The 15,342-nt window shown below is 33.1% G+C and overlaps 1 long non-coding RNA gene across 4 annotated transcripts; it reads right to left on the bottom strand.

The window, feature by feature from the left end:
- Positions 1–5,818: 5,818 nt before the first annotated feature.
- On the bottom strand, positions 5,819–14,419 carry LOC121266294. Of its 4 annotated transcripts, none has more exons than XR_005940774.1 (6): positions 14,288–14,419; positions 9,180–9,409; positions 8,936–9,066; positions 8,631–8,832; positions 6,662–6,709; positions 5,819–5,880 (listed from the first exon to the last, which is right to left on the bottom strand). It is a non-coding gene; the product is annotated as an uncharacterized LOC121266294 (long non-coding RNA). The 4 variants fall into 4 exon arrangements; XR_005940776.1 differs by having other exon boundaries at positions 5,820–5,880; positions 9,180–9,404; positions 14,288–14,350; XR_005940777.1 differs by lacking the exon at positions 14,288–14,419 and adding an exon at positions 9,788–9,821 and having other exon boundaries at positions 5,820–5,880.
- Positions 14,420–15,342: the final 923 nt, after the last annotated feature.

Genomic DNA, 15,342 nt, shown 5'->3' on the forward strand with positions numbered 1-15,342 from the left:
ATACACATGTACGTATCAAATGTGACAATTTTGTTTTCCACAATAACCAAAACCGCAATAATAGAAATGCCATGTAACACTAAAAAAAATAAAGAAGAAAATGCTATGCATTCAAAGGTCTTTAAAAATAAAAATTAAAGTTGTGTATCGCTTACTACATTTCTCTTGATTTTTAACTGGATTCAAGGCACCACCATCATGAATACGCCAATCCCAATATTTAGGAAAACCTCGAGGCAATTTTTTCTAATATATTAACTTAATTTTGTTAGAGGCGACATATATATGCATGTATCAAGTATAAAATAAAGATAAATTTATACAAACCCATGCATAAAACATTGCAACATATGTTTAAATTGTATTTTCTGAGTCTTTTCTACATGAAGTAGCGTCCTTTGTTTTGTTGTTAAGAATCTTCAATCAATATCCTTAATGCTGCAACTAATATAGTCAAGGAAGTTCGTAGTCTAGATCGATCCTATTTATCTATTTTACTAGGTTTCCATTTATCAATAAGCGAAAAAAGACTATTGGAAATGCACACTCGATCGATACAAGACTAAACAACCTACATTGTACATGAAATATTGCAAAATTTAAGTATAACAAGAAGGAATTAGAGAAAGAGTGAGAATCAAGAAGGAAGAGCAGGCATAAGAGAGAGCCCGGCCAAAACCTAGCTACCTAGAAAACGTAAGTGCCATATCACATATATCTGAAACCAAAGAAGCTACAAAATAGGAAGTAAAGACAACGTATGTAAATGATCAGTTTTGAGGGAGATCAAGAGAATATGAGTCTCCTTACACTTTGCATGTCTAGAGAGAATAGGAGTCTCACTACACTTTGAACCAAGAAGGCAGTGGAAGAAAATGAAAATGTGAGTGAGAGTTACAGATCTAGAGGGCTATATATATATATATATATATGTATGTATATCGATCTTCTTCAAAGGTTGTACATGATACACACCTTTCTTGCCTTGCCCAGAAGTGGTTCTCATGTCAGTGTACATTGAGTACGTAGCTTTGACCAGCCAGCTAGCCGAAATACTTATATATATAATACTACATTATATCGGATACGGTTTACAAACATGTTGCATGAAGAATGCTCTCATGTTGTAATTTGTTAACATTCTTATTGTGCCGCTAGGACACCTCGGTGGAGTTTATTATTAGGATGAGCCGTACTAGGAGAGATGTCCTAAAAGCAGAAAAAGTAGTGTACATTGGAATATGGTGTGGTTGTGTTCTTAGAGCATGGCATTGGACTCATCAAATGAGTCCAATTTTCAAAATTTGATGATTTTAGTTATAAAATCTTAGTATTGGATTCACCATATGCTCAAATGTCAAGTTTTTAGCTACAGTAGATTTCTCTTCATCTTCAAATTTGAAGACCTCCTGTTTATCGCGAACCGTATTTTTCTATTAAGAAAATTATTTCGTTTCACCCGTTGTCGTTACTTTTTTCATTTCTTTTCCTCTGCTTTCTTCCTCTTCCCCGAAATCCCCAATTCCTTTCAACTTCCTCTCCCTTTCTTCCTCTTCTTTTATTCCCGATTCCCAAAAATTCCCAATCACTTTCTTCCTTTCCCTTTCTTCCCTCCGTTTCCTCTCCTTTTTTTTTTTTTTTTTTTTTTTTTTTTTTTGTTGCCAAGCTCTGCAAATCGACGCTTGGTGACCATTATCAGTTTGATAATAAAATGTCCGAGAGAGAAATAATCACTGAAAAGAGAGTTTATTTTGGAATATAGGCTCTAGCCCAGCTATTGGATGAGTTTATTTCGGGAAGAGATTGGATTGGGTTTGGAATAAGTAACCAGGAACAAGGATGATTAGGTTCCATCTGGGATTGAGTTTGGTTCTATCTCATTGCAGGAGTGGCGGGGTTGGGGCACCACGTCTCCTATATCCGCCATGGTCACGAAAATCATTGAGGAGTTGAAGGCTTTGGAGACTGATATTGATGCCCAAATGAGCTTTGGCGGTAGTGGTGTCAATACAGATATTTCGACTTTTTATTTGGCTTTGTGTGGTTTCTGTAGAGGTTAAAAAAAAAGAACCTTTTGTTTTTATTTTTTTGTGAATTTTTAGCTTTTAATATTGTTTCTTTCCGTACTTTTCTCAACTTTGAATTGGAGCTGAGTGTTCTCACTTTTCATTTTATGGGTTAGAAAAACGGATGAATTAATTAGTTGATGTTAATTGTTTGTCCACATATAGTTAGTTTAATTACAAAATGTGAAAAGAAAAATTAAGAATATTATTATTAAAAATAATATTATATTATGATATTGATGAATCTAATAGTTAATCTAATATAAGATTATAAATAAAGAAATTTTAGACTTATAAAAAATATGTACTTTTTATTAAATTTTAAAAATAATTTTGATAAAGTTAATATCAACGCTTTTAGACCGGCAAAAATTTACACATCCTTATTGATTCTTGACTTGGGGGACAATTTCAGTAAGATTTGTCAGAAATTTCAGTAATCTGTTGTGGGTAGGATTAGACTTGACCATTAGCACAAAGCCGATAGAGGTGCACATGCTTATTGCATGGTTGGAGAAAGGCCACGACAGTCGAAGCTCGTCCAGATAATATCATTCTGAATCATCTCAATGTTAAGTTTTTGGCATTTTAAGTTGCCGAGTGTTCGGGGATTCATAGCACCTAGAAAATTAGGGAGGCATAGGTAGCAGGGACGATGCTTTCTTGGCATAGGTAGCAGGGACGATGCTTTCTTTGATTTCCTTCTTTGGTTCTCTTTTTTAATTTGTGGTCATGTAAAGTAGTAAAGAAATAACAAAAAAAAAAAAATGAATATTATTTGTGGTCACGTAAAGTGGTAAAGAAATAACAAAAAAAAAAAAATTAAAAATATTATTTTGGCATACTTATAGATAATAAAATGTTGAATGCATATATCTATATATATATATATATAGTAGTTCCATCCTTCAGCCTTAGGCAACCACAGGAGTATTATTGGTTAAGGTGATAATATGTGACACGATCTGTGAATCTAATACAAACACGAACATGATATAAAATTAGCAAGTTTGAGTTTAATATAAATAGGTTCAGGTGAAAACGGATTGACCTGTTAAGATAATAGGATTAACAAACGGGTCAATAAGTGGTCAATCCGCTTAATCTGAAATTAACCCCCACTAATCCATTTAAATTTTATTTCAAAATTACAATTTTGTTATTGTTGAGTTGTAATATTTATATTTCTTCTCAATATATTTATATTTTTATGGTTAGATTGTAATTCTGGATGTATGCTCATATTTGTTATTATTGAGTTTGTAATATTAGTTTTATTTTAAGTTAAAATTTGAAAAATCTTGATATTTTCTGTTATTAGGTAATCTTATTATTATTATTATTATTATTATTATTATTATTATTATTATTATTATTGATATTGTAACTACTAATAAATATAGAATTTAATTTTTATATAAAATTACGTTAATTAGGTCAAAAGAGTTATGCAGGTTAGTTTAACTCATTTACATGAAAATGGTTGAAATGAGTCGTGTTGTGTTAGTCTATTTCTAATTAATTATTAATTAATAGATCAAAACGAGTGATACGACACAACCTGTTATTTAAATGAGCGTGTTAATGTTTGAATGTCTGATCCGTTTAGTTTAACGGATTAAGTTCAGATTGACTCATATAGTCGAATGTCTTTGATTTGACATGATACAAGCACGACCTGCGAATACGAATTGCCACCACTAATTACTGGCATGAGCTTTAAGCTCGCTAGCAGTACTAGCTGAATGCCCAAGTTTGATTTTCTCAACTTGCTAATTTTAAATATTATTGATACTAACAAGTTTTTTTAATAGGAATATTTTTAATTAAACCAATACGCTGAGGTCTAAGCAATAGATTATATAATAATAGCAGCAACAATAATAATAATATAAGAAATTCTAGTGGCCCCATGCAGCATTTTATGATTAAGATACAAGGAAACTGCAAGTTTAACAGATAAGCTAAGGTAGAGTATTTTTAAAGTAATCAATTAGATAAGTAATTTTTAGTTATTTATAGAGGATAAGCACAGAGGACTTATTTATTTATTTAGTGATCAATTCATTGTTTGCATTTGGAATGGGTGGCTTTCGGTTCTGTTTGTGAGAACTGCTAGACATGAAGAACCCAAAATCAAGAGGTAAGAAGCGGTTTGGATATTAAGATGAGATAAAATGATTTTAGATGAAAGTTAAATAAAATATTATTATAATATTATTTTTTAATATTATTATTGTTTTAAGATTTGAAAAAGTTAAATTGTTTATTATATTTTGTATGAAAATTTGAGAAAGTTGTAATGATGAGATGAGATGAAATAAGATGAGATATTTTCACTATTCAAACGGAACTAAATAAAAAATAAAAAATATAACGATCAACAGTAGGTCAAAATCCTCGTTCAACAAGCATTTTCTTAATTAAAGAGAAATTTGATCACGCGAGGGTCCAAAAGTCTGGCTTATATATAGAGTGCGAAAAGTTCCAACCTTGAGCTGCTTCAATCCGTACTCGTTCAATCGGTGCATCTCGCTTACTTGTCGGCCGGAAAATCTTTTTAATACCACTCATGTCATCTGCATGCAATTTCTTCAGAGGGACTGGAAACCAAACCTCCTACTACAGATGTGCAGATTGACCATTTTTACATGTGCTGCGACATATATATTCCTGTCCCTCTTGGCTCTGGAGATTGTCAACAAAGTATCTCTGACTCTTTTGCGTCTTTTTGGCTCTATTGTAGTCTTTTGTGGTCCGTACTTTGTATGGAAATGAGGCTGGAACTGGCAGGCACCCAATTTACAATAGTTTTTTTCTTTTTTTTTTTTTTTTTTTTTTTTTGGTGCCGGAAAACCAGTCCATCTCGTAGAAATTAGAAATTGCATGCAGAAAGTAATAAAGAGTTTTTGTCTGCAAGAATGGCGTCCTTGTTTGTTTACACAGTTAGATTGGATGAAAGATAAAAATTAAATAAAATATTATTACAATATAATTTTTGTTTTTGAATTTGAAAAAGTTCAATTATTTATTATATTTTATGTAGGAGTTTGAAAAAATAATAATGATTAGATAAAATAAATTAATGATGAGAATAGATGGTTTGTGAAAACAAATGAAGCTATAAATATTAAATCGTATGTGCATGAGAATGTGCAATGTATGGTACCTATAGAACACCTTCAAGCCACCGTCAATCTAGCAGAGTTTGATTTAAACCTCAAAAAGTCCCGTGTTTCGATTATCAAGTGTAACTTGACCAACTTCTAGCAGAAGTTTTATATCACCTTGACTGCTAAAAGTTTTCGGAGAACTGACTGCAAGGATGTTGGAGACAACGACAAGAAAATATCAACTGTTTGTGGATCGTGAAAAAAAATGATCAGAGGGCAAGAGGCCTGAATAAGGAGTTAGTGCATACAGGTGGAGGCATAAAGAGGCAGTACAAAGAAGATTAGAGAAAATTGTAAGACCTTATAGAGTATAGTTTCAAAGCCAAGTAAACACTAAAAAATTGTCTTTTCATTTAGCTTACACAAGTCATCTTTCTAACAACCATCTTAAGGTTGTATTTGGATGTTGAAATGAGTTGAATTGAGTTGTGATAAAATATTATTAGAATATTATTTTTAATATTATTATTATTTTGAGATTTGAAAAAGTTGAATTGTTTATTGTATTTTATATTAGAATTTGAAAAAGTTGTAATGATGAGTTGAAATGAATTGAAGTGAGTTGAGTAACCAAACGAAGCCTAAACTCCCTGAACCTGACACCCCTGAAAAGTCTTCTGGTCAAACTCAACATATCAGACCTGAAAAAAAAGCCACAAATGGAACGAACTTAGTTTATATGGTGACATTCTGCATAAGTCGGTAAAATTAAATAAAGATAAAATCCTTCGATCTGGGACAATACTTCAACATATATTACAAAAGTTGATGGTAAAAGCAATAAATCAAATAACACGTGCCCCAGGATGGGGACCACTAAGAGGCTTTTTCTAAATTTTCATGAACTTGACATTCAGAAAGGGCCCTGGTTTAAGGCCTTAAATCTGCCTCTGATATGAATTTGGTTTCAATATGCTAAAAGGTGACAAGGATAACCGTAATATATCCTAAAGTTAACTTAAAAGAAAAGAAGACTCTTGAGTAATAAAACAGCAATCGAAAGAAAACCCCATCATCTTTCAATGCAGTACCTTCACTCGCCTTCCTTCTATCTCCCTCTTCTTTTAGTTGGAGGAGGTGGAGATCATTGTAAGTAAGAAAGCAAAAAACTCATCCATTCATATCTCAAGAAAGGAGGAAAGAAAAAGTAAAAAAAGAAAAAGGAATTTCGTAAAGATGCATGTCAATGCAACTACGTGACAAGAAAATAATTAAGACTAGTACCATTAGTCCAACCAACAAAGAAATAGACAGAAATCTCGTATATTTTCAAAACGCATCAGGACATGAATTATCAACAAAGGCTTTATCTTGTGCATCTTATTACCAGCAATATAACATAGAATAATCAATCATTGACAAAGCATCCTTATCAGTTCAGTAACTCAAAGATGATCATTGACAAGTCATAAACATACTAACCACTGCAAAGATAATCTTCCCAAAACCATTCTTTTCCACGACTGCAACCTACATGAAATGATAAAAAATAAGAGATAAAACACAACCCTAAAAACCATATAGTTCACTTAAATTAAAACTTCTTGACATGCAGAAAGTTAGTGAAAATAACAATCAGTATTATGCTAAATAAAAGTAAGGTTCCAAAAACGATTCATTCATTCTCTCTGCCATGTTCACTGCACATCTAAGAGCTGCTGTCTTCGCTCAAACAGTCTCCTTAGGAAAGATCCTCACAACAAATAATCTAAGTAAACGTCATATTATTGTCGGAATAGTGTTATATGAGTAGAAAATGGGGGGAGTCTGTAGACAACCTTTTTTTATTTTTTTTTATGAGTAAATCTGTAGACAACTTTTTACTACACAGTAAGTTTGCCAAAATCATATACTAGAAAAAGTTTGGTCAGCTTGGATCACACTTAAAGAATAGCATACCTCTTTGCAAACTGGAAAGGGTAGTATGAAAATACACCAATTGCAACAATGTGAAGATGATCCCTACATGTCCAGTTGGTGCATTTGGAGGGAAATGATATTATTGAAAACAGAAGAACTTAAAACGTAGGGTGCTGCTGCTCTGTCCCCCCAAAGTGACCACTCACTTTAACCGCTAGTTCTACATGTTTTTTTAAATATTAAAAAAAAGACATTTTTGCACTAGTGGTCAAAGTGAGAGGTCACTTTGTGGGGGCAACATAGCATTTTCCTAAAACTTAGGCTGCATTTGAATGTTGAGCTAAGTTGAGCTGAGCTGAGCTGAGCTGAGTTCTTTATAAATAGCAGTGAGTTGAGTAGTAGAGTGAGTTATGTGGGGTCCATCTAAACTGAGTTTAAAGTGTGTTTGAATGTTAAGATGAGTTTAATATTTTTTATAGAAAATTGAAAAAGGTTGTGGGTCCCACGTATACAGATGTTTTAAGTTGAAAAAGGTTGTGGGTCCCACATGAAAGAAGGTTTTGAATTGGGATGAGTTTAATAATATGAGAGTTGGATGTTTGGATGTTAGACTCAGCTTAAAATTAAATTGAACTCAACTGAGCTCAGTTGAGTTTGGGAACCAAATGCAGCCTTAATCTTCAGTGCTTTGTTTCTTGTATCTCTTTATTTGCAACTTAGCATTTTCATTTGTATACATCCGGCTTGTTTGGCTCTGCTTGATGTGCTAAATCTTCGATTACTAACAAAAAAAACAAGTAAATCTAGCAGTTTTTTTAAAACCTCAATAACAATATAAAAGTAGAACATAAAGGAAAGATTTTGAGGTTGAGAATTATCACAAGGGTACATTTTCAAACACCATGACCTACTAATGCCCAAAAAAAGTCTCCTGTTTAGATTATCAAGTGTAACTTGACAAACTTCTAGGAGAAGCTTCATCTCGCCTTAACTACCCAAAGTTTTTGAAGAACTGACTGCAAAGAGGTTGGAGACAATGATTGGAAAATATCAAATGTTTGTGGATCATGAAAAAAATGATCAGAGGGCAAGAGGCCTGAATAAGGAGTTAGTGCATGCATAATTAGTGCATGCAGGTGGAGGAATAGAGAGACAATACAAACAAGATTATAGATACAATTTTGAGACCTTATAGAGTATAGTTTCAAATCCAAGGGAATTGTGAGTATTTGATTTTCTGAAACATCAAAAAATGAGTGCCCCCATCAACCGATGGGGTGGAAGTGCAACTATAATGTAGTATTCAAGTCTTCTGATTGAGATCATAACCATACATGGCCTAGTCCAAGTAGTTTCGGACAATACACTGATTGAACAAGTTTGAGCCAATGTTCACATAAGAGCTCGACTTAACATAGGTATAAATAAGCCAGATATTTTATCTATCTTGCAGTAAATTGCTTAGAGATGCAATAACCTCATAACATGGCCGCAAGCTTTTAGAAATATTATTGGAACCAATTTGCTTTACCTTTCTCATCTTCATGAGGTTTTAGCCTAAAGGATGACACTGTATCCTCAGTTACCCCCGATAATACCACAGCTTGATAGATCTTAGTCTTGCCTCCATCAGCAAGATCCCTAGCCTCAAGGGTTAAATAAAACCTAATTGCGTTGGCAGCCTGAGCCATTGCCTTCAGCACCTTCACAAACTCCAACCCTGCATTTGCATCCTACACACCAAATAATGCCATCTTGAAAATCATTGAAGAGGAGCTATTAATGAGGACATTGAACAAAACAGATATTTTTTAATATATATATAATAACAGAAACCTTGAAGCGAAAGTTGTATTCCTCGATTGCAAGCCGCGAATACCCTTCGTAATCCCAACTCTTATCATCCAAGTTGCATGGTCAATTTGGTGGAAACAAGAGACGCCAGGAATGCGGTCAACATCAAAGCCCTAAAGCAACGAAGGTGACGAAAGGATGAAAGAATTAAGCGCATACAAGAGGAAGAGGGGAGGGGGGGGGGGGGGTGCAAAATTTGGTAGAAGAAAAGGGACTAGTTGCTCACATCGGTCTTCAAAACTTGATCCCCGTAGGAGCAGTATTCCTCTTCCGTCACGTCCTCGCGTTCATCATCTTGCCAACCGCAATTTTCCTATGATACTGGGGGAGGAATTAAACTTAGTTCTTTGTCATAGCCGAACAATTCCACAAGACCCATTTCTCCCGTTTCCATTGATCGATCCACAAGTAATCGAGAAGCCAGCAATCAGACCAAGAAGGAAGAAAGACTCTGACCTAACCAGAAAAAAATCGATTATTCAAACCAATTGCGACTCCTGTATCTACAAAATTGCAGCAATACTCTATAGAAAGCCCCCATCCAACGTCTAAATGAAACAATTCGAAATTCAAGGCAAGGAAACACGCCGTTTCAATTAAGATGATCTGGCGGTTACAATTTGGTTGCATGAACCGGTTGTATTCAGCATTTTTCAACGTAGAAAATTGCAGCAATATTCTATAGAAAATTAGAAACCCCCAATCAAAAGTATAAATGAAATTCCATGAAAATAAAAACAAAGACGGCATGCCAGCTTAGAAACGAAATAAAAATCTAAGGAAAATCGAAGGGCTTAAAAAATGTTGGGGAGCCATGCTTGAAGTGAAACGAACAATTTGTAGTCGGGGATTTGGTTGTTGGACTCTGATAAAATAAGTTCAGTATAATTTTAAATTGATTCTCATATTTAAACACTCAATTTTCAAAATTATTAAATATATCTTAGAGTATTAGCATTAGATTGGTCATTTTGTTCTTCAAATTTTGACTAATATATAGTTTTTTCACTTTTAACTAATCATTCAAAACTTAAAGTTTACATTAGATTAATCATCACACTCTCTATAATAATAAAATATTATTATTTTTTATTTTTATATTTTTTAATTAATTTTTATATTTTAATTACTTGTTTATTTTATTTTCATAATCTTCAATAACCTCCAACAAGTATATTCATTTTTATTTTCACAATCTATCAATCTATAATATAATAATCTTATATGTATATAGATGGTAAAATCTCATATCTATAATATAATAATCTAAAAAAATATTTTTAGATTTGCAATAATTTTTTTTATATTTAAAAAGAAGAATAAATTTACTGTAACTTATATTTTGGATGAAAATAATTTAGCTAATTCAATACAGAGCAAATATGGATGATATTTGCTTAATTTGAAAATAAAAAAGTATTTAGTTAATCCAATGCCAATGCTCCAAAACTTTTTTACATATGAGATTTACAATCTTTTTCAATTTAATAATTTTTTATATGCGGGATTCACAATATTTTTTAAATTTTCATAAATATATCTAAACTCAATTTAACATTCAAACATATTTAAATTCATTTTAAGTATACCCTATAAAATTTATTCCATAATCTCAATTTATTACCATTTAATAAAAAAAAACTTAATTCATCTTTAAGTCAGCCCAACATCTAAATTCTAAACGCACGCTGGAGGAAAGAATTCGAGGGGGAACAGATCCAAAAGGACACGTTAGATTTAAACAAATTAGATTTTTTTTTTTAAAAAAAAAATCTAGTTTCTGAGGGTTTGCTACTTGAATTTGACCGATAGTTTATTTTATTTTATTTTTTTAATGTTTAAAAAGGTTGCCAAAGTGTGTATTTTTTTAAAAAAGGTTTAAAACATGTTTAAAAATTTTTGAAGAAAAAACAAGAGGAAATATGGGAGGCATTGGGCTTCAATATTGGAGGGTTAGAATTTTGGAATATTAGGTTGGACATTATGATCGAAGATTGGGATAGGCATGGAATGGTGGGAGCAGATAAATTTTTAGGCATTGTTTGTGGTACCAGCAAATTTTGGAGACAAAATTTGTTTAAGGAGGGATGTAACACCCGAGCTCAGCACAAAGTTTTTAGGTTATTATTTATTGGAAACCCATTTGATATTTATTGGATAATTTTTTGAATATGTCACAGGCCCAGAAATATTATTACGATGGAATATGATTTTTATTGAACTTGATAATTAGGTTACAGCTCATTTACTATTTATGGACCAAGTGTGCCCTAAATAATTAAAAACTGGCCTAAGAAATTCTTCTAAAGGCTTGAAGATATTATTGGAGGATGGATTTTATTTTAGATATGAAGATTAAGGTTGTTTTAAATATTTGTGTTCAATTTCAAACAGATTAGGATTACAATTCTATAGTCTCCTTCTCATTAAAATTCTTAAATCGGCTATTATATATATATATTCAGCCCGTAAATCGTGGGTGGATCTTTTTTTCCCCCCCTTCAAAACCTAGTTTAGTTCTCTAGCTACTTCACTCGCGTTCACCACCACGTTTCTTTCTCCACTACATGTACAACACCACACAAAATTTCTACTTTCTTTATATTGCTAGGGTTTCAGCATAGCAATATATATATAGATGGCCCCCATGCACGACTTCTTCCACTAGGATTACGATTTAGAGTCATCTTTCGATTAAAATTCCTAACCTCTACCAAAAGCTATAATCACGTAGTATACATTTTGTTTCCTTCTGTTGCCCTAGGGTACTTAGTACTGCATATATATACATAACATATAAGTGTAGGTTCACAAGCGGTTCCACTATGAAGCTCCCTTATGCGAAGTTCGGTAGCCTCTATGAAGATCCAGGCCACTGCATAGCAAAACCAGCACCTAGCCTCCACATCTCAGCCATCAACCACCACGGAATAAGCCCACGTTGCCCTCTCCCTTTCCCTCTAATCCCATGCATCGGTTGCTCTTTCTCATAGGACCCTCTGTCATAACAACACCCAGCCCCATAGATGGGTTCCTTCCCGCCTCCATGGCGACAGCCCCACTACCAAGCTCCTCCACACCGCTACCACCCTGCACCAATAACCACCAAGCACCACCCCAACTTATAAGTAAACCATGTCACGTCCTGCAGCATCGCTGCACCAGACCACCATTGGTAGCCCATGCTGCCGCAAGAGCCACTGCAACACTACCCTACACCACCAACCAACGATGCCAAGACTACATGAAGAAGTAGGTTGCACCTCTATTTTGTTTCTAAAAAAAAGAGCACTTTTGGATCCGTCGTGGAGCCATCGCTCCTCGCCGGAAACAACCACACCACATGGTCGTAGCTTGGTTGTACTAAGCCCTGCACCACCGTACTGCACTGCTGCCCCCTCACGCCACCACCCTTCCTCACAGTAAGCCATTGTTATCTTCTATGTTCCTCCTCCCTCACGCCGTGCTCTCTCTCCGTTCTCTCTCCCTCCACGTTCCTTCTCTCACCTTATTTTTCCTATCTTCCTCTCAATGCTTTTCCATCACCCTATTTCCGTTGATCTAGATTCGGCCACACCCAAGTCCGTAGTTGCAAGCTACACTTGGTGAGTCGAAGACTCCATTGCACGGCCTCATTACGTTGGGTCAACACAAGAGAGGTGAGCCCTCTTATCACGTGAGTTTTTGTAAAGAAATCTTAAGATGTAATGACTTTACATTTTTGCTCTTAATAGGAAGGCGCAAAATAAGAGCTTGGCTAGACTTTTAAACATTTGAATAGGTATTTTAAGTTGGGCTTTATGTTAAGTAGACTTGTGCTTTCAATTGGACTTATGTTAAGTGAATATTAAGTAAAGATATATTTTACACGGGCTTGATTTTAATTGAGTACTTTTGTAGCCAAACACGTTACTTTATAGAAATAATTTAGATTTTCAATGTATTAGTTAGAAAAAGGTAAATGGTTATTATTTATGTAAGAAGTGATGTTAGCTTAGCATTACGAGAATTTTAGAATTTTAGGAAAAACAGGTTAAGTTAGCATTTTAGGTTTAAGAGTCGAAATACGTGCTCAATTGAAAATTTACGGAAGTTACATGACTATTTTATAGATGACAATTAATATTTGCTCAGTATTGTTGTGGAAAAATTCTAAAAAGCTAAGAAATCCAGGTAGGCAAGCTTCCTACGCTAGACTTTGCATAAATAAAATTAACTGAGATTGATTTTATGAAAAATATGCATGTTTTGTTATGAAAATAAATTTGAAACAACTTCAGCTATTTGTTCGGCATTACTCATGAAATTCTGTACAGGAATAAAGTATTTTCTAGCATGACTGGTACAAACATGAGCTATTTTAGCATTTTGTTTATAAATTATGTAAAAAAGAGCGAATATGAAAATTTGTTCATAAATTATATTTTGTGATTTAATTTTGTTCTGTTCTGAATATGTTCTGTATTCTGATATGATATGATGTGATTTTTGAAACCTTTGGCATGACATTTTGTTTCTATTCCATTCTGACCTCACCATGGGTGTAAAATCATGGCTTCTGTTTGGGTTGGTACCAACTTTTCTGTTTTCAGTGCACCCACTTTGGAAGCAAAGTGATTTTTTGTATGGTCTTCTATATGGTCTTTCCTGCGTGCACACTCGGGACTCCGAGAATAATTCACATTCTGTTTTCGCTCAGTGAGCCGTTGAGGTTTGCACAACCCTACCACGATGGTTAAATATGGAATTCCGTTGTGATATAATCTTTTAGTTATGCTAGGCCAAATGAATTTTTAATAAGAATATTTTGAATTTTCACTCTGACATTTTTTATAACATGTTCTGATTCTGCATTTTGAAAATAAAAATATTTTGTTCTGTATTCTGAACTCTGTAAATACTCATGTTTACATACTAATATATGTTCTTGACTTATTGAGTTATTGATAACTCACCCCTAATCTCCACAATATTTTTCAGATAATTTTGACACCTTAGCTGAAAGTCAAAAGTAGGAATTGTTAGCAACGTTTAATGGTCGTAGAAGAATAAGTGACAAAGGGTACAAATATTTATTGAAGAACCTTATTTAGTGGATTTATTATTCTATGTTATTTTGGCATTTTGGAGTCATGGATGTTTCCAAGTCTTTGTGGAGATTTTAATATATATTATTGAGGTAGGTCTTTGGTGTCTTGGTGTGGAACATATATTTTTGGTTTTGAATATATGAGTTTATATTTTATGAGAAATTTGGACTTTATAAATTTGTTATTGAAAATGATTTTAGGTTACAAGAGTTAATTCTCCGGACTTTCGAGATCAGAATGTTACATTTGGCGTGTCTATAATGAGTGCGAATCAGCGATAGAAACTGACATGAGGCAGGGTTGGTTTATGCATAGTTAAAAGGAGAGGGAAACGGTGGACAAGGCTAGGGTTCTTTTTATTAACACCTGCCACAAGAGACCCAAAAGAATGTACTCTTCCTTTCCACATTTTTTGTTTGGGTAATGATTTACCGAATTGTTTATCTTTTTTATTTTTTATACTTTTTTCACTTCACGAATTATTTTAGAATAAAAATTAGTTAGATGGCTAAAATACTCAAAACGTGAAAAACACAAAAATCTGTTTAAATGAAAGTAAAAGAAGGTTGATTATCATTTCCTCTTTTCTGAGCTATATTGTTACGCAACACATTATGCATGTTATTGCAGGTTTATCTAATGAGAAATGATAGTTGCAATTGTAAGTGTGCATACGTCGCGTAATTATTTTGAGAAAAATAAATATATATGAGATCACATGAAAAAATAATAATTTTTTAATAGTAGATCTCACTCTTTTTCAAAACGACTGTACAGCACTTACGCACTCTACACCTGCATATAACATTACTCTTATGTAACACTAAATAATTTTTTAATAGAATAGCATTTTAATAAAGCTCTACAATTTAATAATTCAATTTGCTATCACAATTTTAAGCAAGTCAGGCTCTCTACACAAAGTTTAACTAAGGATATTGTTATATATCAACTATTATTTAACTTTATACCCTACACTTGATAGTTTTTATTTTTTATTTTTTATTTTTTTTATAAAATGTAAGATGTAGGGTAGTGAATAGTAATTGATGAGAAAAATTATTCTTTAAATAATATCACACTTTTGACATTTTAGGCTCAAAATCTAATTTCATTATTATCTAAACTCTCAATAATAATAGGATACTATTATTTTTTTTCATGGATAAAATAGCAATTAAGTTAGGTCAAAAGTAATTATTGTAGCTACGGATCAAATTTGTACAACTTGGACCAATCAAATAACAATAACAAATAAGAGAAATGATATTTATAGTTATAGATTGCATAAATGTCGCA

This window comes from Juglans microcarpa x Juglans regia, chromosome 5D, assembly GCF_004785595.1.
Source record: "Juglans microcarpa x Juglans regia isolate MS1-56 chromosome 5D, Jm3101_v1.0, whole genome shotgun sequence".
NCBI lineage: Eukaryota > Viridiplantae > Streptophyta > Magnoliopsida > Fagales > Juglandaceae > Juglans > Juglans microcarpa x Juglans regia.